Source organism: Schistocerca americana, chromosome 6 (genome assembly GCF_021461395.2).
Source record: "Schistocerca americana isolate TAMUIC-IGC-003095 chromosome 6, iqSchAmer2.1, whole genome shotgun sequence".
NCBI lineage: Eukaryota > Metazoa > Arthropoda > Insecta > Orthoptera > Acrididae > Schistocerca > Schistocerca americana.
In genome coordinates, this window is record NC_060124.1 from 516816636 (window position 1) to 516843437 (window position 26802).

Here is a 26802-nt window from a genome sequence, read left to right on the forward strand (position 1 = left end):
ACTAGATATCAAATGAAATAAGCAACTATGTACAATGCAAAGTGTAAGAACATCGTTCAATAGTCATGTGGCATTTCACAAGTAGTAAAAAAATCTCTCATCTAGAAAGACAGTAGTCATAGTCAGGTGTGTAGACAAACTATTTCTTGTCATTTCATTAGGCATTTCAGTAAATATCAGAAAGTACGATATGTTTCCAAGTAATTAGCGTGTCGGATTTGCGATGCTTTCTCTACAGGAATGACAATGGCCAGGATAATGGCCTCCCTTTTTTTTCCTTCCTGTGCTCTGAAAGGCACGCGCCAATGGCCCTCTCTCCAGGCGTCCAACACAGCTGGGTGCCCACGACGCATTACGTGCAGGTGGTCACTTAACTTTCTTACGGAAATATTTACGACAGCAGTTTCCGCTACAGTGACAGTCTCACATAAAAATATTTGACAGGTCAAGAATTAGGGTTGCAAATCTGTAGAAAGAAAATCCTATAAATATAAGTGTCCAAATAAAATATTCGTCAGCATTGTGATACAGTCACGAATTTATGCACATTTCATAACTCTTAAAGTACGATTCTTGGTTTCCAACATACTTCTTATTCCTCATATGCGGTAGCATCATCTTATTGATCATAAACATATCTCAACAGCATAGTACACATCGTCGTTGTAATAATAACATCATAACACTTCAGTCAAATCTCAAAATCGTCGTAGCTTCCTCCAATAATTTCAAAACCTTGATATCATCATATATAAATATAGCAGTTCATGACAAATTTCAAAACTCCGCCATCTCTCTCCCCACATCCACCACTGCTGGCGGCTCACCTCCAACTGCGCAACGCTACACGCTGTTCACATCCAGCTGCCGCTGCCCAACACTACAATGGCAGACAACAATGCAAACTAGCCACAGACTGCACACAGCACAGCCAGTGATTTTCATATTGAGCGCTACGTAACGTTGCCAATAAGAAAACATAAACAGCCTACTTACAAACGTAGTATTCAAATTCAAAACTCAGACTACAAAATTTAACATTCGAAACCCTCACACGTGCTTATCTCCTTCTGTGAGCATTATGCAGCTATTAACACATAAACATATGGGCCTATGCCCCTCTTAAATATCATTACTGAAACATATACAGTTTACCATTAACATTTCAATTTAACACAACTTTTACCTACCATCTAGGCCAAGCATCCGTTTTTCAAATGTAACATGAGTGAAAACTTTAAATTTTTCGACAAAGATAATCAGTTCTTATATACTAGACGTTTAAATCTTTGTGGGCACTTAAATTCTTAGCGTCTTTTCGCATTTGCATCCCACTTTGAAACATTTGCGAAGCATAGAAAACATACAAAATCTATTAGTTATAGAAATTTTCAGTAAATCACATTACATCTTTAGGCAATTTCGATCGTTCACTTCTGGATTGACGTGTTAAAGATTTTTCTTTATCTCTTTCCCTATTTACTTTAGTAACTAGCCATAATATATGCAAAATCAGTTCTGCTGAAAAGTAGACACACACGCTACATATTGAATGTACGTGGCACTTTCAAACACCTTGCACTTCACTATGGGATCGGGGTACTTGGAGGACCACAGTTTTGGGCTACTTGGAGGACAGGGGAGGAAGTTATTCTGCAGGTGTCAGTGACTGCAGGCTCTCCGTGGATCATGTCGGCCGCCGTCAGCTCCCCAGGACCAATGTTGCCTCGCGTTGATGGCTGCCTCAGGACGTGGTGGCACGCGTTTCCGCGTCAGGTGGGCGTCGACCTCCAGGGCAGAATAGCATCCCCCTAGCAGTCGTCGCCACGTGCCGCATCGTGAGCGCCCGGACCCGTCTGGCTACCTCTCGTCGATATGTGAGCATATCCGCAATAATTGCCGACAGCCACACTCCTGACGTCACCCCCTCGGTAACGTCACTCGCCTCTCTCTTCTGTCTGCAGTCCCGGCCAGTCCGACTCAAGTGGTGAGTTTGACATGCCTCTTGAATCGGTACTGCAGACGTTGTAGGTGTGGTGGTGTCGTTGTTGACACGCTGCCACTGGTGGCACGCCCCTGGCGCGAACCGGTTCTCCTTCCTGGATCTGCTGCACCGCGACGTCTGACCTGGATACGTCAAGTTCGCCTCTTGCGGGTGCTGCAGTTTCCATCCCGGGTTTGTTTGTTATGATGTCTCCCAGAAGTGGCAGCGCGTCACCTCACGGGTTGTCCATACGGACTGCCTGTTACCATCTGCTGCTGTGCGGCGTCCTCAGAGTTGGGGGCGTGTCACCTGCTGGCGCGGTCGCTCGGCATATGTATGTCACCGCCGCTCGCTGTTCGTCTGCTTCGTGATTGCAGCCGGCTACCTGGGTAGCCACCGCTTTGTTCCTGCATGTGGGAGGCCCGGTAATCGCCTCCGGCGCGTGTTGACACAGTCGCGGACAATGGCCGTCACTTAGGGAATCCCAAGTGCCGTGTGCTCGCCCGACGTCTAGCCGCTAATTGCTTGCATCGGCGACTCGGTCTCCTCGGCTGCATTCTCCCCTGGTTGCTAATCTAACCCAGGGAAGCTTGGCTATACCGATACATTTCAGACAAATTTTCCATCACAGTCCCCGACTGTTCTCAGCAATCCATAAGGTCTTCCTACATTACTCAGATTCTATTTCTCTCTGTCCTTCTCCTACTGTGCCTTATGGGCGTTATCCTTCCAATGATATTTTAACATGGCTTTTAATTTAGCTGCCTTTTCATACATTAATCATTATCCTATCAATTTACAACAATTTTTTAATTCCTTATTTGATCCGTTCAGTGGCTTTATAATAGGGATATTTTAATCAACATGAATCTACGATATTTTCTTTACTGATGGACAAGAAATGGATGGAACTAGAATTCTATTTGTTTTAGATTATGATCTATTGTGTTCTTAAGACTAACTTATCACACTTCCACGTCCTTCAGTCATTCATTTCTCACTCTTCTCATATAAATACAACATACACACATAGGCACTCATTACTAGCTACATAGCAAGCATTCCTTGTGACGTCACACATTTCGCATCGACACTTTCTCATTTAGGGCAACCTTCCCCTCTAGTTTACAGTACATGCGCTACTGTAACAGGTATAACAGAATTAACTACAAAACATGCACTATTGTAACAACTTCGACACATATAATTAACAACCAAAACATGCCTTATAGTAACAAAATCCTACACACACAATTACCGCTACTCCCACTACAACCGGTTTCTACGATAACTTACACCCTTTTTTCTTTGTACACCTCATTTGAGGTTTTTGCATCGTTCCTCTTCATTCTGGTTACCGCTCCTTCCTGTAACACAACTTCTGGATACGGATTAATCTTTCTCCTTACGTATTTATCTCCTTCTGGAGTAATTTCGTCCTTACTCCCCTTACTTTCATGTGCGACTTGTCTGCTCACTGATCACATGCTACATCTTATTGCTCGGAATACAATTTATACTAATACATTTTACACACAACATATACAATATACTCTAAATCTATTTTACCTATATTCTATTGTTCCACAGTTTTTTATTCAATGAGGGGTTTCACGTTTGATATGTGATTAAGCCCTCTCGGTTTTCTCGTCCTCAGTGTCTGTACTTCTATTGCGTTCGGATGAGGGATACGGCACACACGGTACAGGCTTATGAACTTCTTGCAGATTCCCTTACCTCTGTTTGACAGTTTGTGTGACCGAACCCACACCTCCTGTACAATGAAGAATTTTATTTTTCTCGTTTTCTTCTGGTACACCTTTTGCCTCCGGTCTGCCGCACTCTTGATATTTTCCAGCGCGAGATCAACGACCTCCTTGTGTCTTGGTTGTCTTTCCTTTGGCCAAGGTATGACTTCCCGGATTCGATTAGGGGGCTCCTGATTCTTTAGCACTAACACTGGTGGCAACATCGTGGAGGCAATTCATTTAAGATCTCCTGAAACGCCTTTAGGTGTATGTCCCACGTGTTATGCTTCCTATAACAGTACAGCCTGCACAGCCGCCCTAATTCCTTCATTATTCTCTCGGCGGGGTTAGACGACGGGTGGAACAAGGATATAAAATTCGGCTTTATTTTCCTCCGCCTCAACATCCGCATCCAATGTTTAGATCGGAATTGCGGTCCGTTATCCGATATCACTCGTTTCACCGGCCCGACCTCGCGCACGAAATCGTTCGCGAATGCCGCCGCCACCGTTTTCCCCGTTGCTTTCTTCAGCGGAGTAAAGCAAACGAACTTCGACGTCAATTCCACGGCTACAAGAATGAACGCGTAGCCAGATTGCGTTCGAGTTATTGGCCCGAACAAGTCCACCGCGGCGACCTCTCGCAACCTGCTTGGAATGATCGGGTACATCGGTGCAGCAAAAGATGTGGTGGGCGGTTTCGTCCTTTGGCATGGTTTACACACTCTAATTACCCGCTGTATCCTCTTTAGCATGTTATTGAAGTAACAGGCCTCTCGTAACTTCTGGAAGCACTTCCGTGCTCCGAAGTGTCCGTAACTTAAGTGTATATACCACACTAGCTTATTTATTAGCTCCTCAGGTATTACCACCAGCCATCGCGGATCTTCTATGCTCCGTTTCCGGAAGAGGATTCCGTTCTCTATTCGGTAGTACTGCCGAATAGCAGCTTGGGACCTGTCCTTCCACTTCTCTTTCACCTCCTTTAGTATCGGGTCCTTCTCTTGTCCGCGCCCGACATTCTTTAGTGACATCGTCACAAAGTTTTCGAACGTGATGTTTTTCAGGTAGAGAAAACTGAAATTATTCTTGCCCGGGTCACCGTCTATGCCGTGTTTTAGGCCTATCGGAGCCCGAGACAACGCATCTGCTATCAGGTACCTTTCTCCTGGAATGTATTTAATTGTGAAATCGAACTCCTGTAGATACAGCGCCCAGCGAGCTAACCTGCCGTGGGCCAACTTTGCCGACATCAGAAATTGTAATGCCCGATGGTCGGTGAACACTTTAGTATTTCTCCCATACAGGAAGTACCGAAATTTGCTAAACGCAAAGACGACAGCGAGTCCCTCGAGTTCCGTCACCGAGTAATTTCTCTCTGCCCTCGACAGCACTCTAATCGCGAAAGATACGGGCTTCCATGTCAACATATCCTTCTCGTCTTTCCCTTGGAAGAGAACCGCGCCGAGGCCGTTTAACGAGCTATCCGTCATGAGATAAAATTCCCTACTCAAATCTGGATGCGCGAGAATCGGTGCATTCACCAATGCTTTCTTTAACCTCACGAACTCATTCTGTGCTTGCTCGTTCCAGTACCAGATCGTGTTCTTGCCAGTAAGCGTGCAAAGACGTGGCGTGGACAGCACACTTAGGTTTACAAATTTCTTAAAGAAATTCGCGACCCCTAAGAATCCTCTTAGTTGTCGCTTAGTCGTGGGTCTTGGGAACTCCGCAATTGCCTTGATTTTGTCCAGGTCCGTTTGTATCCCGTCCACCGAAACTATATGTCCCAGGAACTTTATCTTCTGGCGCCCGAACTGCGACTTTTCCAGGTTAACGGTTACTCCTGCTCTTTCGAAGGCGTCTAATAATCGATTTAATACTTCAGTATGTTCCTCCCAGGAACTTTCCGGGATTAATACGTCGTCGACGTAGACCGTAATTCTTTCACGCAGGTCTTCCGGATGGATGCTGTTCAAGCCTCGTATGATTGCCGCCGCCGAAACATTCAACCCAAACGGAAGCCGTTTGAATTGGTAGCAGTTACCGTAGCATAAAAACGCGGTATACTGCCTACACTCTTGATGCAACAAGATTTGCCAGTAACTAGCTCGCAGGTCTATGGAGGATAACACCTTCACTCCATGAAATCGTTGCAATAATTGCTCCAGGCTTTCCGGTCTGTCTGTTTCGGCCTTTATTACCGTATTTATTTGCCGAGAATCCATTACCAACCTCACCGATCCGTCCCTTTTCGGTACTACTAGGAGTGGTGAGTTGTATGTACTCACGGAACGTTCTATAACGTCTTGTTCTAACATCTTCGCAATCTCCTTCTTGACCTTTTCTTTATGCGCTAGTGGAATCGGGTATGGCCTGACGAAGAACCTTTTATGTTCTCGTATTTGGAATTTGTACTCGAAGTTCCTTATCGCACCCGGTGCGTCTGAGAATATTTTCTCATTATTCCTCAGAACTTCTAATAATCGTACACGGACATCCTCTGGCATGTCTCCTACATAGCGCATGCTTTCCTCAATTATTCGCTTGAAGACCTCATGCTTTCCATGCGTGGAGAACGGTAAATTCACGCCTTTTACACATTTTATGAGGATCTCCGGCTCAGGGCGCAATTCCGGGTAAGTGAGAAATCGTAGGCAGCTAGTTTCCGCTCCGTCCCGTAGGACCCAATTATTGAACTTTAATTCTACGGGGTTTCCATCTCTGTTCAGAGACATGATGCCTCCACCCAGGTCTACAGTTGCCTGGTGAGCGCTCATAAAATCCATCCCGAGAATCATTTCTGTGTTCATTAGGGGCACAATGAAGAAGTTTGCCTCGAACTCTTCGCCCTGGCATTGGAACGTAATCCTAGTCTGCCACTTGACTTCTACGCTTTTCCCGTATATCGCTCCCTTCACCTTTGTACCTCGCAACGGCAAAGTCGGCAAAGTTCCCGTCTCCTCGCATTTCTGGAATGCGGCCTCACTAACGATCGAAACCGGGCTTCCCGTGTCCACTATGCAGTCCAGTGAAATTCCTTTCACCGAGATCGCAATTACTGGGCTGACGGCCGAAATCCGGTTATCCGTCTGCTGCTCCAGTAATGTTTCCCTAATGTCGTCCTGACCAATGTACCTCATCTCGCGGTTATTCGTTATCGGGGGTCGACTAAGGTTGTCTCCCTCGATTGGCACGGGTCATAATGTTTGATTTCCTCCTGATTCTGGAGCATTCCTCCGTGGATCGGCCAATCTGATTTCTACGTCGTCGGTGATATTTTCCCTTCTCTTTCTCCCTGTGGCCTGTTCGCTTCCTTCACCCCTATTTCGTGGTGAATTCGCACGATTCCCGTGGTTGTTCCTACCTTTATCCCGGTTATCGTGCCCGTCGTGCCGGCCATTGTGTCCCTGGGCTTTGTAGTAGCCATGCTTGTTACCATTTTTCCAGTTTGCCTTGTATGGCTGGAAACTGGTATTCGCATGCTCCGCTACATGTGAGCTTGTACGCTTCCGCGTTTTACTGCGGCCGCGACTCACTCTCCTATTTCTTCCTACGTCCTCTCCTCCTGCGGTCTGTACCCTTTCCGGTATACATTGTCCTATATCATACTCCAATTCTTGTAGGAGTAATTTAAACGACTCTAAATCGTCCTTACAACGCCCAGCTAATATGATATGGCGAAGCTGCGCTGGAAGCTTCATTATACACAGCCTTATCAATTCGCCCGGACTGTAAGGGTTGTACAAGAACTGGTAATTCTGCAACATGTTTTCAAACAGTCTTGCAGGACTCGCGAAACCGGATTGGCTAAGACTCGGCAGCATCATTATCTGATGCTTCACCCGATCTTGCGCAGCTTCGGACCAATATGCCGAGAGAAATTCACGCTGAAATTCCTTCACCGTTTTACAATTTCTCGCTATCCCTCTCATCCGTACTGCGGGTTCAGCCTCAAGATGCCCGCACATGAACTCGATTTTATACTCATCCGGCCAACTGGGCGGAAGACAGAATTGGTACTGTTCCAAGAAAGCCCGTGGGTGCATTCCGTTCACAGAATTTCTAAAGACTTCGAACATCCGTACAGAGAGAAAGTGCTTATAGTCGAAGCCTTCCACTTCCCTCCGGTATGGATCAGCGCACGGTTTTAGGTGTCGTTCCCGACACCTCCCTACATTTCTGCGTTCGCTAGCCTCCTCGTAATCATCCTCGTGTCCGGAATCGCGTCCCTCGCTTTCGCACGCGCCCTTGCGCACGTGGTCCTCCCTCTCGTCACCGCGAGTGAAGAGATTTTCCACGTGGGCCATGCGTTCACATATGTCATTGGTAACTATCCGTTGCCGCCTATTGACTTCGCATTGGCCTTCTTGAAATTTCTGCAATGCCTGTATCTCCTCGTTATCCCTCGAGTTCAGAATTGCAGCACTCTCGCTTCCCTCTGATATTGTTAAGTCCGCAACCTTCTCCGCGAGTTTTACTAACTCCTCCTTTACTTTCTTTGTCTCCTCGCTATTTAATGTCTTAACCGTATGTATCTTTTCCTCAAGATCCACAATTGCCCTACTGTTTTCGTGAACCTTTTCTAGCGTTGCTTCTACTGCTTTTACTCGCGCTATTACCTTTTTTTTCGGTAATGCATCGTTCCCTTAAAGTTTGGAGCCCCTTTTCTAATTTTTCTCCGCGGGTTTTCATTTCGACCCTAACTTTTTTTTTCCTTTTCGAGGGTGTTTAGTTTACTACCAACCACTTCGTATTTCTCATTGACGTCCTTTCGAACCCCTTCGATTTCGGACATCATGCCCTCGAATTTCGCTTCCTGCCTTTTATTATATTCTTCCTGCCTTTTATTATATTCTTCCTGCCTTTTATTATTTTCTTCTAATCTGGAATTTACTCCGCTTAAGATCGTTTTCGCGTTCTTTTCTATCATTTTGACCAATTCGGTCATCCACGTGTTACTATTTGTGTCTGCATTGGTCGGCGCATTTTGGCTACTCGTTGCATTCCCTAATTCCTCTGCGCTTGCGCTCGGGTCCGAAGTCCCGCAATGTGGTGTGGAATTGGCCTGCTCATTTTCCGAGTTCAACATTGCCGTAGCGCCGCTGAAATCTTGGTAATTCCCGTTGCCTGCCTCGTCTCTCTCCGCGGCTACATGATTGAGTATAACTTCCTCCTCACCCGGCTGGTTTTCCCTAGCACCGCTCCTCGAGCGAGCACGTGTCTCTATTCTGGACACGGGGCTTACGTTTCGAGCTAAGTGTTTAAATAACGGCTTCGCTCGAGGAAAACAGACTTCCTACTTTCGCTGCACGAATCGCGACAAATTCGCGTAGCTTAACGTAAGTTAATTTCACACGCAACCTAGTACATTTATTTGGTCTCACGCAGCCTAACACATTTATTTAGTCACACGCAGCCTAACACGTTTGAAATTCCCCCAAAATACATGGATACATACACACAAGAAAATTGCCCCCAAAATCACACAAATAAAATCACAAGCAACGCAGTATATTCAACGCCGTATTCTCAACGCTGGTTCTATTCACAAATAGGAATTGTGAATCCTGTGGAAATTTAATTTTGTTAGCACATGCTAGCAATCTCCCAGCATCACAAAGGATTCCTAAACTGAACGAGATCCTAGACTAAAGGGTCGCCATTATGCATGATACTTGCTTTCCGCACCATCGGCAGGCATCCTCAATTTTATAAATGGCACTTGTACTATAGAAGACGCCGGCGGCCATTTGCAGCAACAAGCATCAATACTCAAACTAAAGTTTTATTCGGTGGTTTTGATCCAGTTAGAATTAGAATATTATTATAGTGAAGTTTTAATACCACCTTACAGTTTATTAAATGAAATATGCCCGTGAGTGGGACATAAACAGGAGATTAACTGAAATACGCATACCAAATATTCTGTGAAATGACAAGGGAATATGGTGTGGCTGGGAGAAGTCACTGTAACATATTTATATAATAATACAATCACATTTATTCCATGAACATTACCATCTCAACTATTCCCTCTCACTTATCACGGAATGCTGGCGTCATACAAATAGTATAATATCTAAGTAAACTTAGTTAAACATCCGGCTAACGTGTGCCGTGAATCGACAATGACTACCGCCTGGACATTTCTATCATCATTTAGCCACACACACACACACACACACACACACACACACACACACACACACACACACACACACACACACTAACATTCATCTATTCATTTTATCTAACAGATAAAAGAGGAAGGTTCCCATACACCAAGTGGGACAACATTAGGAGAGAGCACATGGTTCCAACTGTAACTTTAATTCGGGCAAGTCCCGTCTTCACGTTTAACTAACTCCGCGAGTTTTACTGTATATTATGAAGGAACAATTAAAACACACGCGTGAATTTACGTAGAAGATCCAGCTCGATCACGAAATGTGATTACGTCACGCTGAAGCTTCTCACCAAGAAATGCACGGGGTCTGCGGACCACGTGTTACCAATCTCTCCACAATCAGTAGTCAATAAACACATTTAAATAAAATACACTTTGCATATATACTTCACACTCACACTGAAATGCAAATTGAGCGATTCTGAGTATTACTCGGCAATGAGCGCCTATTCACTCCCAAGTGCAGTGAACGCAAATTCCCATGAAATTACTTGGCAAAAGAAATCAGCTTCCTATCTCTCCTAACCGAGATGATTCTAGGAAATACCATAGTGGCTTTCCTCAGCAGGGAAGCTGCTTCCAAGTTCAAAGTGAACATGGAATTCTAAATCTTCGCTAACTATCGGAGCGATAGAGCAGAGCGTGCTTACTCACCCATGTCTTCCCAGCAACAAACCCGATACAGTCTCACTCGTCCGGGTCCACACATCGTGGCCGCAAGGACTCAGAGATACCGCACACGGTTATTTGCCAACCTAATGAGCGCTAATGACGCGCGTGGAGCTTATGCCTCTCTGGTCCAGTGCAGTCGCGCTCTACTAGATTCGAGGTTGGCTACACTTCCACTATGCCTATAGCACACCCACAGCCGACATCTCACGCATACCTCATCATACGTTCGCATTCACACCTTGCAGACAATTACCATATCTAATATTAAAATGATCGTCTATATTTAAATAACCCTATCTTACTAATTATCATCAGGCTCTTCCCTGAGTGTCGGAAGGGCACTCAGGTGTCTTTAGTTGTGGGGTCGAGCCATGTAGCGGCTTACATGGAGCCGTTACAATGTGAAGGTCCAAGAGTTACAATAAACCTGCACTTGTGCTTCTGAAACAACTACTGGACACCCAGGAAAGTTTCCATGCACAGACCGTTCGAATCGTTACTCCCGTGGATAGACGTCGGTATGATACATGTTGTATTCAATCCCGATACAGTTTCTGTGTTTCGTGGTGAATGTGAAGGTCCAAGGGTTACAGCAAACCTGCCGTGGTGAATTGGAAGCAACTACTGGATTTGCTGAAAAGGTACTAAGCACAGAACTTTTGAAGCTTTACTGGCATGGACTATAGGCGAAATGGTGTCTGCTGTATTCAATCCCGATGCAATTATTGTGTTTCGTCGTCGACTAGAAGGTCCAAGGGTTACAGCATGCCTGCAGTGGTGCATCGCAAACATCTACTGGACGCTCAAAAAAGCTCCAAGCACAGAAGGATGGAAGCGTTACTTCCCCGGACAATAGTCAGCATGGTGCATATTCTATACAATACCGATGCAATTTCTGTCTTTCGTCATCAGTGTGAAGGCCCATCGGATACAGTAACTCTCCAGTTACGCATCGGAAACAGCTACTGCACGGACAGGAAAGATTCCCAACACAACAGTTGAAGCGTTACTCGAATTGAGATTAATAAGAATGGTGCTTGTATTACTCAGTCCTGATGACATTTCTGTGTTTCGGCGTTAATAAGAAGGTCCAAGGGTTACAGTACGCCTGCGATGGTGCATCGGAAAGAACAGCTGGACCCTAGGAAAAGGTTCGAAGCTAATACCGTTTGAAGCGTTACTCCCCATAACAGAAGTCAGCATAATGCACATTGTATTCAATCCCGATGCAATTTCTGTGTCTCATGGTCAATGTGAAGGTCCATGGGTTACTGTAAACCTGCAGATTGGCATTAGATACAACTACAGGTCTCCCAGGAAAGGTTCCAAGGACAAAACGTTTGTAGCGCTACTCGCCTTGATTGTAGTCGACATGGGGCATGTTGAATTCAATCCCGACGCAATTACTGTGTTTCATCGTCGATGAGTGGGTCCAAGGCTTACAGTAAACCTGCAGTGGTGCATCGGAAACATCTACCGGACTCTCAGAAAATCTCCAAGCAGAGAACGATTTACTCGTTACTTGCTTGAACAGTAGCCAACATGGTGCCTGTTGTATACAATCCCGATCCAATTATGGTGACTCGTGGGCCATGTGAAGGTCGAAGGGTTATATTAAAACTGCTGTTGTGCGGCGGAAACAACAACTGGACACACAGGAAAGATTCTTAGCACAGACCGTTTGAATCGGTACTCCCGTGGACAGAAGTCGGCTTGGTGCATGTTGTGTTCAATTCCTATTGTATTTCGATGTTTCGTGTTCAATATGAAGGTCCAATGGTTACAGTAAACCTGCCATGGTGCATCTAAACCAATTACTGGACTCCCGGGAAAGATACTAAGCACAGAACGTTTGAAGCGTTACCAGCCAGGACATAAGGCGAAATTGTGTCTGTTGTATACAATCCCGATGCAATTTCTGTGTTTCGTGGTCAATGTGAAGGACCAAGGGTTACGGTAAACCTGCCATGATGCATCTGTAACAATTACTGGACTCCCACAAAAGATACTAAGCACAGAACGATTGAAGCGTTAGTCGCCTGGACTTTAGGCGAAATGGTGTCTGTTGTATTCAATCCCGATGCAATTTCTGTGTTTCGTGGTCAATGTGAAATTCCAAGGGTTACAGTAAATCTGCAGTTTGGTATCAGATACGACCGCTGGTCTCCCTGGAAAGCTTTTAAGCACAGAACGTTTGAAGCGTTACTCGTCGTGTCAATAGTCCACATGGCGAATGTTGTATCCAGACCGATGCAATCTCGGTGTTTCGTCGTCATTGTGAAGGTCTAACAGTTACAATAACCCAGCAGTTGTGCATCGGAAACATCTACTGGGTTCCCAGAAATGGAACTAAGCAGAAAACATTTGAAGCGTAACTCGCCTAGAATGTTGTCGTCTCGGGGCCTGTTGTATTCAATCCTGATGCAGTTTATGTGTTCCGTCGTCGATGGGAAGGTCCAAGGGTTACAGTAATCCAGTCCTGCTGCTTCGGAAACAACTGCTGGACTCTAGGAAAATGTTCCAAGCAGATAACGTTTGAAGCGTTATTCCCCATAACAGATGTCAGCATGGTGCACGTTGTATTCAGTCCCGATGAAATTTCTGTGTCTCATGATCAATGTTCAGGTCCAAGGGTTACAGTAAACTCGCAGTTGGGCATCACATACAACTACTGGTCTCCCAGGATAGGTTCCAGTCACAGAACGTTTGAAGCGTTTCTCGCCTAGAATGTAGTCGACATGGAGCATGTTGTATTCAATCCCGACGCTATTACTGTGTTTCATCGGCGATGTGTAGGTCCAAGACTTACAGTAAACCTCTAGTGGTGCATCGGATACATCTACTGGACTTTCAGAAGAGCTCCAAGCACAGAACGATTGACTCGTTACTAGCTTGAACATTAGCCAAAAAGGTGCCTGTTGTAAACAACCCCAATTCAATTTCGGTGTCCCATGGTCAATGTTCAGGTCCAAGGTTTACAGTATGCCTGCAGTTGGGCATCACATACAACTACAGGTCTCCCAGGAGAGTTTCCAAGCGCAGAACGTTTGTAGCGTTACTCGCCTGGACTGTAGTCGACATGGGACATGATGTATTCAATCCCGACGCTATTACTGTGTTTCATCGTCGATGTGTAGGTCCAAGGATTACAGTAAACCTGCAGTGGTGCATCGGACACACAGACCGTTTGAAGCGCTACTCCCCTGGACAGAAGTCGGCATGGTGCATATTGTATTCAATCCCAATGCAATTTCTGTGTCTCATGGTCAATGTGAAGGTCCAAGGGTTACTGTAAATCTCCGGCTGCGCATCAGATACAACTAGTGGTCTCCCTGGAAAGGTTTCAAGCACAGAACGATTGAAGCATTACCTGCCTGCACAATAGTCAGCATGGTGCATGTTGTATACAATACCGATTTCTGTCTTTCGTAGTCAGTGTGAAGGTCCAACGGATACAGTAACTCTGCAGTTACGCATCGGAAACAGCTACTCGACAAACAGGAAAGATTCCAAGCACAGAACGGTTGAAGCGTTACTCGAATTGACAGTAGTAAGCACGATTCTTATTTTACTCAATCCCGATGACATGTCTGTGTTTTGGCGTTAATACGTAGGTCCAAGGATTACTGTACACCTGCGGTGGTATATCGGAGGCAACTGCTGGACTCTAGGAAAATGTTTGAAGCAGTTAACGTCTGAAGCGTTACTCCCCATAACAGAAGTCAGCATGGTGCATGTTGTATTCAATCCCGATGCAATTTCTGTGTCTACATCTACATCTACATCTACATCCACACTCCGCAAACCACCTGACGGTGTGTGGCGGAGGGTACCCTGAATACCTCTATCGGTTCTCCCTCCTATCCCAGTCTCGTATTGTTCGTGGAAAGAAGGATTGTCGGTATGCTTCTGTGTGGGCTCTAATCTCTCTGATTTTATCCTCATGGTCTCTTCGCGAGATATACGTAGGAGGGGGCAATATACTGCTTGACTCTTCGATGAAGGTATGTTCTCGAAACTTTAACAAAAGCTCGTACCGAGCTACTGAGCGTCTCTCCTGCAGAGTCTTCCACTGGAGTTTACCTATCATCTCCGTAACGCTTTCGCCATTACTAAATGATCCTGTAACGAACCGCGCTGCTCTCCGTTGGATCTTCTCTATCTCTTCTATCAACCCTATCTGGTACGGATCCCCCACTGCTGGGCAGTATTCAAGCAGTGGGCGAACAAGCGTACTGTTACCTACTTCCTTTGTTTTCAGATTGCATTTCCTTAGGATTCTTCCAATGAATCTCAATCTGGTATCGGCTTTACCGACGATCAACTTTATATGATCATTCCATTTTAAATCACTTCTAATGGAATTAACTGCTTCCAGTTGCTATCCTGCTATAGTGTAGCTAAATGATAAGGGAACTATCTTACTATTAGCACATTACACTTGTCCACATTGAGATTGAATTGCCATTCCCTGCACCATGCGTCAAATCGCTGCAGATCCTCCTGCATTTCAGTACAATTTTCCATTCTTACAGCCCCTCGATACACCACAGCATCACCTGCAAAAAGCCTCAGTGCACTTCCGATGTCATCCACAAGGTCATTTACGCATATTGTGAATAGCAACGGTCCTATGACACTCCCCTGCGGCACACCTGAAATCACTCTTACTTCGGAAGACTTCTCTCCATTGAAAATGACATGCTGCGTTCTGTTATCTAGGAACTCTTCAATCCAATCACACAATTGGTCTGATAGTCCATATACTCTGACTTTGTTCATTAAACTACTGTGGGGAACTGTATCTAACGCCTTGCGGAAGTCAAGAAACACGGCATCTACCTGTGAACGCGTGTCTATGGCCATCTGAGTCTCGTCGACGAATAGCGCGAGCTGGGTTTCACACGATCGTCTTTTTCGAAACCCATGCTGATTCCTACCGAGTAGATTTCTAGTCTCCAGAAAAGTCATTATACTCGAACATAATACGTGTTCCAAATTTCTACAACTGATCGACGTTAGAGATATAGGTCTATAGCTCTGCACATCTGTTCGACGTCCCTTCTTAAAAACTGGGATGGCCTGTGCCCTTTTCCAATCCTTTGGACCGCTACGTTCTTGTAGAGACCTACGCTACACCGCTGCAGCAAGGGGGGCAAGTTCCATCACGTACTCTGTAAAATCGTACTGGTATCCCATGAGGTCCAGCGGCCGTTCCTCTTTTAAGCGATTTTAATTGTTTCTCTACTCTTCTCTCGTCTATTTCGATATCTACCATTTTGTCATCTGTGCGACATTCTAGAGAAGGAACTACAGCGCAGTCTTCCTCTGTGAAACAGCTTTGGAAAAAGACATTTAGTATTTCGGCCTTTAATCTGTCATCCTCTGTTTCAGTACCATTTTGGTCACAGAGTGTCTGGACATTTTGTTTTGATCCACGTACCGCTTTGACATAGGACCAAAATTTCTTGGGGTTTTCTGGCAAGTCAGTACATAGAACTTTACTTTCGAACTGATTGAACGCCTCTCGCATAGCCCTCCTCACACTGCACTCCGCTTCGCGTAATTGTTGTTTGTCTGCAAGGCTTTGGCTATGTTTATGTTTGCTGTGAAGTTCCCTTTGCTTCCGCTGCAGTTTCCTAACTCGGTTGTTGTACCACGATGGCACTTTTCCATCTCTTACGATCTTACTTGGCACATACTCATCTAACGCATATTGTATGATGGTTTTGAACTTTGTCCACTGATCCACAACACTATCTGTATTTGAGACAAAACTTTTGTGTTGAGCCGTCAGGTACTCTGTAATCTGCCTTTTGTCTCTTTTGCTAAACAGAAATATCTTCCTACCTTTTTTAATATTTCAATTTACGGCTGAAATCATCGATGCAGTAACCACTTTATGATCGCTGATTACCTGTACTGCGTTAACTGTTTCAAATAGTTCGGGTCTGTTTGTCACCAGAAAGTCTAATATGTTATCGCCACGAGTCGGTTCTCTGTTTAACTGATCAAGGTAGTTTTCAGATAAAGCACTTAAAAAAATTTCACTGCATTCTTTGTCCCTGCCACCCGTTATGAACGTTTGAGTCTCCCAGTCTGTATCCGGCAAATTAAAATCTCCACACAGCACTATAACATGGTGGGGAAATCTACTAGAAATATTTTCCAAATTTTCCTTCATGTGCTCAGCCACAACAGCTGCTGATCCAGGGGGCCTATAGAGACATCCAATTACCATGTCTGAGCCTGCTTTAACCGTGACCTTGACCCAAATTATTTCACATTTCGGATCTCCGTCAATTTCCTTCGATACTATTGCACTTCTTATCGCTATAAACACGCCTCCCCCTTCACTTTCCAGCCTGTCTCTGCTTTATACATTCCAATCTTAGTTCAGGATTTCATTACTGTTAACGTCTGGTTTCAGCAAACTTACTGCCCCTAGTACTATATGGGCGTAGTGACCGTTTATTAATGAGAGCAGTTCTGGGACCTTTCTATAGACGCTCCTGTAGTTTACTATTAGCACATTAATATTGTTATTCGCTGTTTCATTTTGCCTACTCCTACCTTGCCGCGTCTCAGGAGGCGTCTTGTAGGGCCTAGGGAGGGTATTCCTTAACCTAAAAGACCCCATGTGCACTCCACACGTACACCGCCACCCTGGTAGCTGCTTCCGGCGTGTAGTGCAGGCCTGACCTATTCAGTGGGACCCAACATTTGACCACCCAATAGCGGAGGTATATGTGAAGCTCCAAGGGTTACAGTAAGCATGCAGTTGGGCATCAGATACAACTACTGGTCTCCCAGGAAAGGTTCCAACCACAGAAAGTTTGAAGCGTTACTCGCCTAGATTGTAGTCGACATGGGGTCTGTTGTATTCAACCCCGATGAAATTTCTGTGTCTCGTCGTCAATGACAAGGTCCAGGGGTTACAGTAAACCTGCAGTGGTGCATCGGAAACAACTAGTGGACTCCCGGAACTGATACTAGGCACAGAACTTTTAAAGCATTACTCGCTTGGACTTTACCCGAAATGGTGTTTGTTGTATTCTATCCCGATGCAATTTCTGTGTTCCGTCGTCGACTAGAAGGTCCAAAGGTTACAGTAAACCTGCTGTTTTGCGTCGAAAACAGCTACTGAACACCAAGGAAAGATTCCAAGCATAGATCGAAAGCAACGTTACTCCCGTGGACAGACGTCGGCATGGTGCTGGTTGTATTCAATCCCGAAATAATTCCTGTGTTTCGTGGTCAATATGAAGGTCCAGGGTTACAGTAAACCAGCAGTGGTGCATCAGAAACAACTACTGGACTCCCGGAACTGGTACTAGGCATAGAACCTTTGAAGCTTTACTCCCCTGGACTTTAGGCGAAATGGTGTCTGCTGTATTCAATCCCGATGCAATTTCTGTGTTTCGTCCTCGACTAGAAGGTCCAAGTGCTACAGTAATCCTGCTGTTTTGCGTCGGAAACAGCTACTGGACACTCAGGAAGGATTCCAAGTACAGACCGTTTGAATCGTTTCTTCCGTGGACAGACGTCGGCATCGTGCATGGTGTATTAAATTGTGATATAATTTCTGTGTATCGTCGTCGACGAGAAGGTCCAAGGGTTAGAGTAAACCGCCAGTGGTGCCACAGATACAACTACTGATCTCCCGGGTCAGATCCCAGGCACAGAACGTTTGAAGCGATACCCGCCTAGATTGTAGTAGACATGGGGTATGTTGTATTCGACCCCGATGAAATTTCTGTGTTTCTCGTCAATGTGAAGGTCCAAGGGTTAAAGTAAACATGCCGCGGTGCATCGGAAACAACTACAGGACTCCCGGAATAGGTACTAAGCACAGAGCTTCTGAAGCGTTACTCACCTGGACTTTAGACGAAGTCGTGTCTGTTGTATTCAATATGAAGGTCCCAGGGATACAGTAAACCTGCAGTGGTGCATCGGAAACAACTACTGGACTCCCGGAACTGGCACTAGCAAAGAACCTTTGAAGCGTTACTCGCTTGGACTTTAGGCGAACTGGTGTCTATTGTATTCAAAACCGATGCAATTTCTGTGTTTCGTCGTCGCCTAGAAGGTCCAAGGGTTACAGTTAACCTGCTGTTTTGCGTCGGAAACAGCCTCTGGACACCCAGGAAAGATTCCAAACACAGACCGTAAGCAACGTTACGCCCGTGGACATACGTCGGCATGGTGCTGGTTGTATTGAATCCCAATATAATTGCTGTGTTTCGTGGTCAATATGAAGGTCTAAGGGTTACACTAAACCTGCAGTGGTGCATCGGAAACAACTACTGGACTCCCGGAACTGGTACTAGGCACAGAACCTTTGAAGCCCTGCTAGCTTGGACATTAGGCGGAATGGTGTCTGTTGTACTCAATTCCGATGCAATTTCTGTGTTTCGTCGTCGACTAGAAGGTCCAAGGGTTACAATAAACGTGCTGTTTTGCGTCGGAAACAGCTACTGGACACCCAGGAATGATTCCAATCACAGACCGTAAGCAACGTTATTCCCGTGGACATACGTCGGCATGGTGCTGGTTGTATTCAATCCCGATGTAATAGCTGTGTTTCGTGCTCAATATGAAGGTCCACGGGTTACAGTACACCTGCAGTGGTGCATCGGAAACAACTACTGCACTCCCGGAACTGGTACTAGGCACAGAACCTTTGAAGCCTTACTCGCTTGGACTTTAGGCGAAATATTGTCTGCTGTACTCAATCCCGATGCAATTTCAGTGTTTCTTCGTCGACTTGAAGCTCCAAGAGTTGCAGTAAAACTGCTGTTTTGCGTCGGAAACAGCTACCGGACATCCAGGAAAGGTTCCAAGCACAGACCGTAAGCAACGTTACTCCCGTGAACAGACGTCGGCATGGTGCATGTTGTATTCAATCGCGATATAATTCCTGTGTTTCGTGGTCAATATGAAAGTCCAAGGGTTTCAGTAAACCTGCAGTGGTACATCGGAAACAACTACTGGGCTCCCGGAACTGGTACTAGGCACAGAAACTTTGACGCGTTACTCGCTTGGACTTTAGGCGAAATGGTGTCTGTTGTATTCAATCCCGAAGCAATTTCTCTGTTTCGTCGTCGACTAGAATGTGCAAGGGTTAAAGTAAATCTGCTGTTTTGCGTCGGAAACAGCAACTGGACACCCAGGAAAGATTCCAATCACAGACCGTAATTTACGTTACTCCCATGGACAGACGTCGGCATGATGCCGGTTGTATTCAATCCCGATATAATTGCTGTGTATCGTGGTCAATATGAAGGTCAAGGGTTACAGTTTACCTGCAGTCGTCCATCGGAAACAACTACTTTACTCCGGGAACTTGTAATAGACATAGAACCATTGAAGCGTTACTCGCTTGGACTTTAGGCGATATGGTGTCTGTTGTATTCAATCCCGATGCAATTTCTGTGTTTCGTCTTCGGCTACAAGGTCCAAGGGTTACAGTAATCCTGCTGTTTTGCGTCAGAAACAGCTACCGGACATCCAGGAAAGATTCCAAGCGCAGACCGTAAGCAACGTTACTCCCGTGGACAGACGTCGGCATGGTGCATGTTGTATTCAATCCCGATACAATTCCTGTGTTTCGTGGTCAATATGAAGGTCCAAGGGTTTCAGTAAACCTGCAGTGGTACATCGGAAACAACTACTGGGCTCCCGGAACTGGTAGTAGGCACAGAATCTTTGATGCGTTACTCGCTTGGACTTTAGGCGAAATGGTGTCTGTTGTATCCAATCCCGATGCAATTTCTGTGTTTCGTCATCGGCTAGAAGGTCCAAGGGTTACAGTAAACCTGCTGTTTTGGTCGGAAACATCTACTGGACACCCAGGAAAGATTACAAGCACAGACCGTAAGTAACGTTACTCCCGTGGACAGACGTCGGCATGATGCATGTTGTATTCAATCCCGATATAATTGCTGCGTTTCGTGGTCAATATGAAGGTCCAAGGGTTTCAGTAAACCTGCAGTGGTACATTGGAAGCAACTGCTGGGCTCCCGGAACTGGTACTAAGCACAGAACCTTTGATGCGTTACTCGCTTGGACTTTAGGCGAAATGGTGTCTGTTGTATTCAATCCCGATGCAATTTCTGTGTTTCGTCATCGGCTAGAAGGTCCAAGGGTTACAGTAAACCTGCTGTTTAGATCGGAAACAGCTACTGGACATCCTGGAAAGAGTCCAAGCACAGACCGTAAGCAACGTTACTCCCGTGGACAGACGTTGGCATGGTGCATGTTGTATATAATTCCGATATAATTGCTGTGTTTCGTTGTCAATATGAAGGTCCAAGGGTTACAGTTTACCTTCAGTGGTCCATCGGAAACAACTACTTTACTCCCGGAACTAGTAATAGGCACAGAATCTTTGAAGCGTTACTCGCTTGGACTTTAGGCGAAATGGTGTCTGTTGTATTCAATCCCGATGCAATTTCTGTGTTTCGTCTTCGACAACAAGTCCAAGGGTTACAGTAAACCTGCTGTTTTTCGTCGGAAACAGCTACCGGACATCCAGGAAAGATTCCATGCACAGACCGCAAGCAACGTTACTCCCGAGGACAGTCGTCGGCATGGTGCATGTTGTATTCAATCCCGATATATTTCCTGTATTTCGTGGTCAGTATGAATATCCAAGGGTTTCAGTAAACCTGCAGTGGTACATCGGAAACAACTACTGGGCTCCCGGAACTGGAACTAGGCACAGAACCTTTGAAGCGTTACTCGCTTGGACCTTAGGCGAAATGGTGTCTGTTGTATTCAATCCCGATGCAATTTCTGTGTTTTTCCTCTTCGACTAGAATGTGCAAGGGGATACAGTAAATCTGCTGTTTTGGTCAGAAACAGCTACTGGACACCCAGGAAAGATTCCAAGCACAGACCATAAGTAACGTTACTCCCGTGGACAGACGTCGTCATGCTGCATGGCGTATTCAAACCCGATATAATGGCTGTGTTTCGTGGTCTATATAAGGTCCAAGGGTTACAGTTTACCTGCAGTGGTGCATCGGAAACAACTACTGGACTCCCGAAACTTGTACTAGGCACGGAACCTAAGAAGCGTTTCTCGCTTGGACATTAGGCGAAATGGTGTCTGTAGTATTCAATCCCGATGCAATTTCTGTGTTTCGTCGTCGACTATAAGGTCCAAGGGTTACAGTACACCTGCTGTTTTGCGTCGGGAACAGCTATTGGACACCCAGGAAAGATTCCAGTCACAGACCGTAAGCAACGTTTCTCCCGTGGACAGACGTCGGCTTGGTCTGGTTGAGTTCAATCCCGACGTAATTGCTGTGTTTCGTGGTCAATATGAAGGTCCACGGGATACAGTATACCAGCAGTGGTGCATCGGAAACAACTACTGGACTCCCAGAACTGGTACTAGGCACAGAACCACTGAAGCGTTACTCGCTTGGACTTTAGGCGAAATGGTGTCCGTTGTATTCAATCCCGATGCTATTTCTACGTTTCGTCGTCGACTAGAATGTCCAAGGGTTACAGTAAACACGCTGTTTTGCGTTGGAAACACCTACTGGACACTCAGGAATAATTCCAAGCACAGACCGTAAGCAACATTACTCCTGTGGACATACGTCGGCATGGTGCTGGTTGTATTCAATCCCGATTTAATTGCTGCGTTTCGTGGTTAATATGAAGGCCCAAGTGTTACAGTAAACCTCCAGTGGTGCATCGGAAAGAACTACTGGACTCCCAGAACTGGTACTAGGCACAGAACCTATGAAGAGTTACTAGCTTGGACTTTAGGCGAAATGGTGTCTGTTGCATTCAATTCCGATACAATTTCTATGTTTCTTCGTCGACTAGAAGGTCCTAGGGTTACAGTAAACCTACTGTTTTGTGTCGGAAACCGCTACTGGACACCCAGGAAAGATTCCAAGCACAGACCGTAAGGAACGTTACTGTCGTGGACATACGTCGGCATTTTGCTGTTTGTATTCAATCCCGATGTAATTGCTGTGCTTCGTGGTCGATACGAAGGTCCAAGGGTTACAGTAAACCGGCAGTGTTGCTTCGGAAACAACTAGTGGACTCCCGGAACTGGTATTGGCGCAGAACCTTTGAAGCGTAACTCGCTTAGACTTTAGGGGTTCTGGTATCTGTTGTATTCAATCCCGATGCAATTTAGGTGTTTCGTCGTCGACTGGAAGGTCCAAGGGTTACAATAAATCTGCTGTTTTGCGTCGGAAACAGCCACTGGACACCCAAGAAAGATTCCAAGCACAGACCAGAAGCAACGTTACTCCCGTGGACAGACGTCGGCATGGTGCTGGTTGTATTCAATCCCGATTTAATTGCTGCGTTTCGTGGTTAATATGAAGGCCCAAGTGTTACAGTAAACCTCCAGTGGTGCATCGGAAAGAACTACTGGACTCCCAGAACTGGTACTAGGCACAGGACCTTTGAAGCCTTACTCGCTTGGACTTTAGGCGAAATGGTGTCTGTAGTATTCAATCCTTATGCAATTACTGAGTTTTGTCGACGACTAGAAAGTCCAAGGGTTACGGTAAACCTGCTGTTTCCGTCGGAAACTGCAACTGGACACCCAGGAAAGATTCCAAGCACAGACCGTTTCAATCAGTACTCCCGTGGACAGACGTCGGCATTTTGCTGGTTGTATTCAATCCCGATACATTTGCTGCGTTTCATGGTCGATATGGAGGTCCAAGGGTTACAGTAAAACTGCTGTGTTGCATCGGAAACAACTACTGGACTCCCGGAACTGATACTAGGCACAGAAGCTTTCAAGCGTTACTCGCTTGGAGTTTTGTGCGAAAAGGTGTCTGTTGTATTCAATCCCGATGCAATTTCTGTGTTTCTTCGTCGACTAGAAGGTCCAAGGGTTACAGTAAACCTACTGTTTTGCGTCAGATACCGCTACTGGACACCCAGGAAAGATTCCAAGCACAGACCGCAAGCAACGTTACTTTCGTGGACAGACGTCGGCTTGGTGCTGGTTGTATTCAATCCCGATATATTTGCTGTGTTTCGTGGTCGATACGAAGATCCAAGGGTTACAGTAAACCTGCAGTGGTGCATCGAAAACAACTAGTGGACTCCCGGAACTGGTATGGGCACAGATCCTTTGAAGCGTTACTCGCTTGGACTTTAGGAGAAATGGTGTCTGTTGTATTATATTCCGATGCAATTTCTGTGTTTCGTCGTCGACTAGACTGTCCAAGGGTTACAGTAAACCTGCTGTTTTGCGTCGGAAACAGCTACTGGACACCCAGGAAAGATTCCAAGCACAGACCGTAAGCAACGTTACTCTCGTGGACAGACGTCGGCTTGGTGCTGGTGGTATTCAATCCCGATTTAATTGCTCTTTATCGCGGTCGATACGAAGGTCCAAGGGATACAGTTAACCCATCAGTGGTGCATCGGAAATAACTACTGGACTCTCGGAACTGGTACTAGGCACAGAACCTTTAAAGTGTTACTCGCTTGGACTTTAGGCGAAATGGTGTCTGTTGAATTCAATCCCGAAGGATGTTCTGTGTTTAGTTGTCGACTAGAAGGTCCAAGGGTTACAGTAAACCTGCTGTTTTGCGTCGGGAACAGCTACTGGACACCCAGGGAAGATTCCAAGTACAGCCTGTTTCAATCGCTACTCCCGTGGACACACGTCGGCATGTAGCTGGCTGTATTCAATTGAGATATAAGTTCTGTGTTTCGTGGTCAATGTCGAAGTCCAAGGGTTAGAGTAAACCTGCAATGGTGCATCGTAAACAACTACTCGCCTAGCGGAACTGGTACTAAACACAGAATCCTTGAAGCGTTACTCGCTTGGACTTTAGGCGAAATGGAGTCTGTTGTATTCAATCCCGATACAATTTCTTTGTTTCTTTGTCGACTAGAACGTCCAAGGGTTACAGTAAACCTGCTGTTTTGCGTCGGAAACAGCTACTGGACACCCAGGAAAGATTCCAAGCACAGCCCGTTTCAGTCGTTACTCAGGTGGACAGACGTTGGCTTGGTGCTGGTTGTATTCAAATCCGATATAATTTCTGTGTTTCGTGGACAATGTGGAGAATCAAGGGTTACAGTAAACCTGCAGTGGTGCATCGGATACAACTACTGGACTCCCGGATCTGGTACAAGGCACAGGACCTATGAAGCTTTCCTCACTTGGACTTTAGGCGAAATGGTGTCTGTAGTATTCAAACCCTATGCAATTACTGTGTTTTGTCGTCGACTAGAAGGTCCAAGGTTACAATAAATCTGCTGTTAGCGTCAGAAACAGCTACTGAACACTCAGGAAAGATTCCAAGCATAGACCGCTTCAATCGTTACTCCCGTGGACAGACGTCGGCGTGGTGCTGGTTGTATTCAATCCCGATATAATTCCTGTGTTTCGTGGTCAATATGAAGGTCCAAGGGTTTCAGTAAACCTGCAGTGGTACATCGGAAACAACTACTGGGCTCCCGGAACTGGTAGTAGGCACAGAATCTTTGATGCGTTACTCGCTTGGACTTTAGGCGAAATGGTGTCTGTTGTATCCAATCCCGATGCAATTTCTGTGTTTCGTCATCGGCTAGAAGGTCCAAGGGTTACAGTAAACCTGCTGTTTTGGTCGGAAACAGCTACTGGACACCCAGGAAAGATTACAAGCACAGACCGTAAGTAACGTTACTCCCGTGGACAGACGTCGGCATGATGCATGTTGTATTCAATCCCGATATAATTGCTGCGTTTCGTGGTCAATATGAAGGTCCAAGGGTTTCAGTAAACCTGCAGTGGTACATTGGAAGCTACTGCTGGGCTCCCGGAACTGGTACTAAGCACAGAACCTTTGATGCGTTACTCGCTTGGACTTTAGGCGAAATGGTGTCTGTTGTATTCAATACCGATGCAATTTCTGTGTTTCGTCATCGGCTAGAAGGTCCAAGGGTTACAGTAAACCTGCTGTTTAGGTCGGAAACAGCTACTGGACATCCTGGAAAGATTCCAAGCACAGACCGTAAGCAACGTTACTCCCGTGGACAGACGTTGGCATGGTGCATGTTGTATATAATTCCGATATAATTGCTGTGTTTCGTTGTCAATATGAAGGCCCAAGGGTTACAGTTTACCTTCAGTGGTCCACCGGAAACAACTACTTTACTCCCGGAACTTGTAAAAGGCACAGAATCTTTGAAGCGTTACTCGCTTGGACTTTAGGCGAAATGGTGTCTGTTGTATTCAATCCCGATGCAATTTCTGTGTTTCGTCTTCGACAACAAGTCCAAGGGTTACAGTAAACCTGCTGTTTTTCGTCGGAAACAGCTACCGGACATCCAGGAAAGATTCCATGCACAGACCGCAAGCAACGTTACTCCCGAGGACAGTCGTCGGCATGGTGCATGTTGTATTCAATCCCGATATATTTCCTGTATTTCGTGGTCAGTATGAATGTCCAAGGGTTTCAGTAAACCTGCAGTGGTACATCGGAAACAACTACTGGGCTCCCGGAACTGGAACTAGGCACAGAACCTTTGAAGCGTTACTCGCTTGGACCTTAGGCGAAATGGTGTCTGTTGTATTCAATCCCGATGCAATTTCTGTGTTTTTCCTCTTCGACTAGAATGTGCAAGGGGTTACAGTAAATCTGCTGTTTTGGTCAGAAACAGCTACTGGACACCCAGGAAAGATTCCAAGCACAGACCATAAGTAACGTTACTCCCGTGGACAGACGTCGTCATGATGCATGGCGTATTCAGACCCGATATAATGGCTGTGTTTCGTGGTCTATATAAGGTCCAAGTGTTACAGTTTACCTGCAGTGGTGCATCGGAAACAACTACTGGACTCCCAGAACTGGTACTAGGCACAGGACCTTTGAAGCCTTACTCGCTTGGACTTTAGGCGAAATGGTGTCTGTAGTATTCAATCCTTATGCAATTACTGAGTTTTGTCGACGACTAGAAGGTCCAAGGGTTACCGTAAACCTGCTGTTTCCGTCGGAAACTGCTACTGGACACACAGGAAAGATTCCAAGCACAGACCGTTTCAATCAGTACTCCCGTGGACAGACGTCGGCATTTTGCTGGTTGTATTCAATCCCGATACATTTGCTGCGTTTCATGGTCGATATGGAGGTCCAAGGGTTACAGTAAAACTGCTGTGTTGCATCGGAAACAACTACTGGACTCCCGGAACTGATACTAGGCACAGAAGCTTTCAAGCGTTAC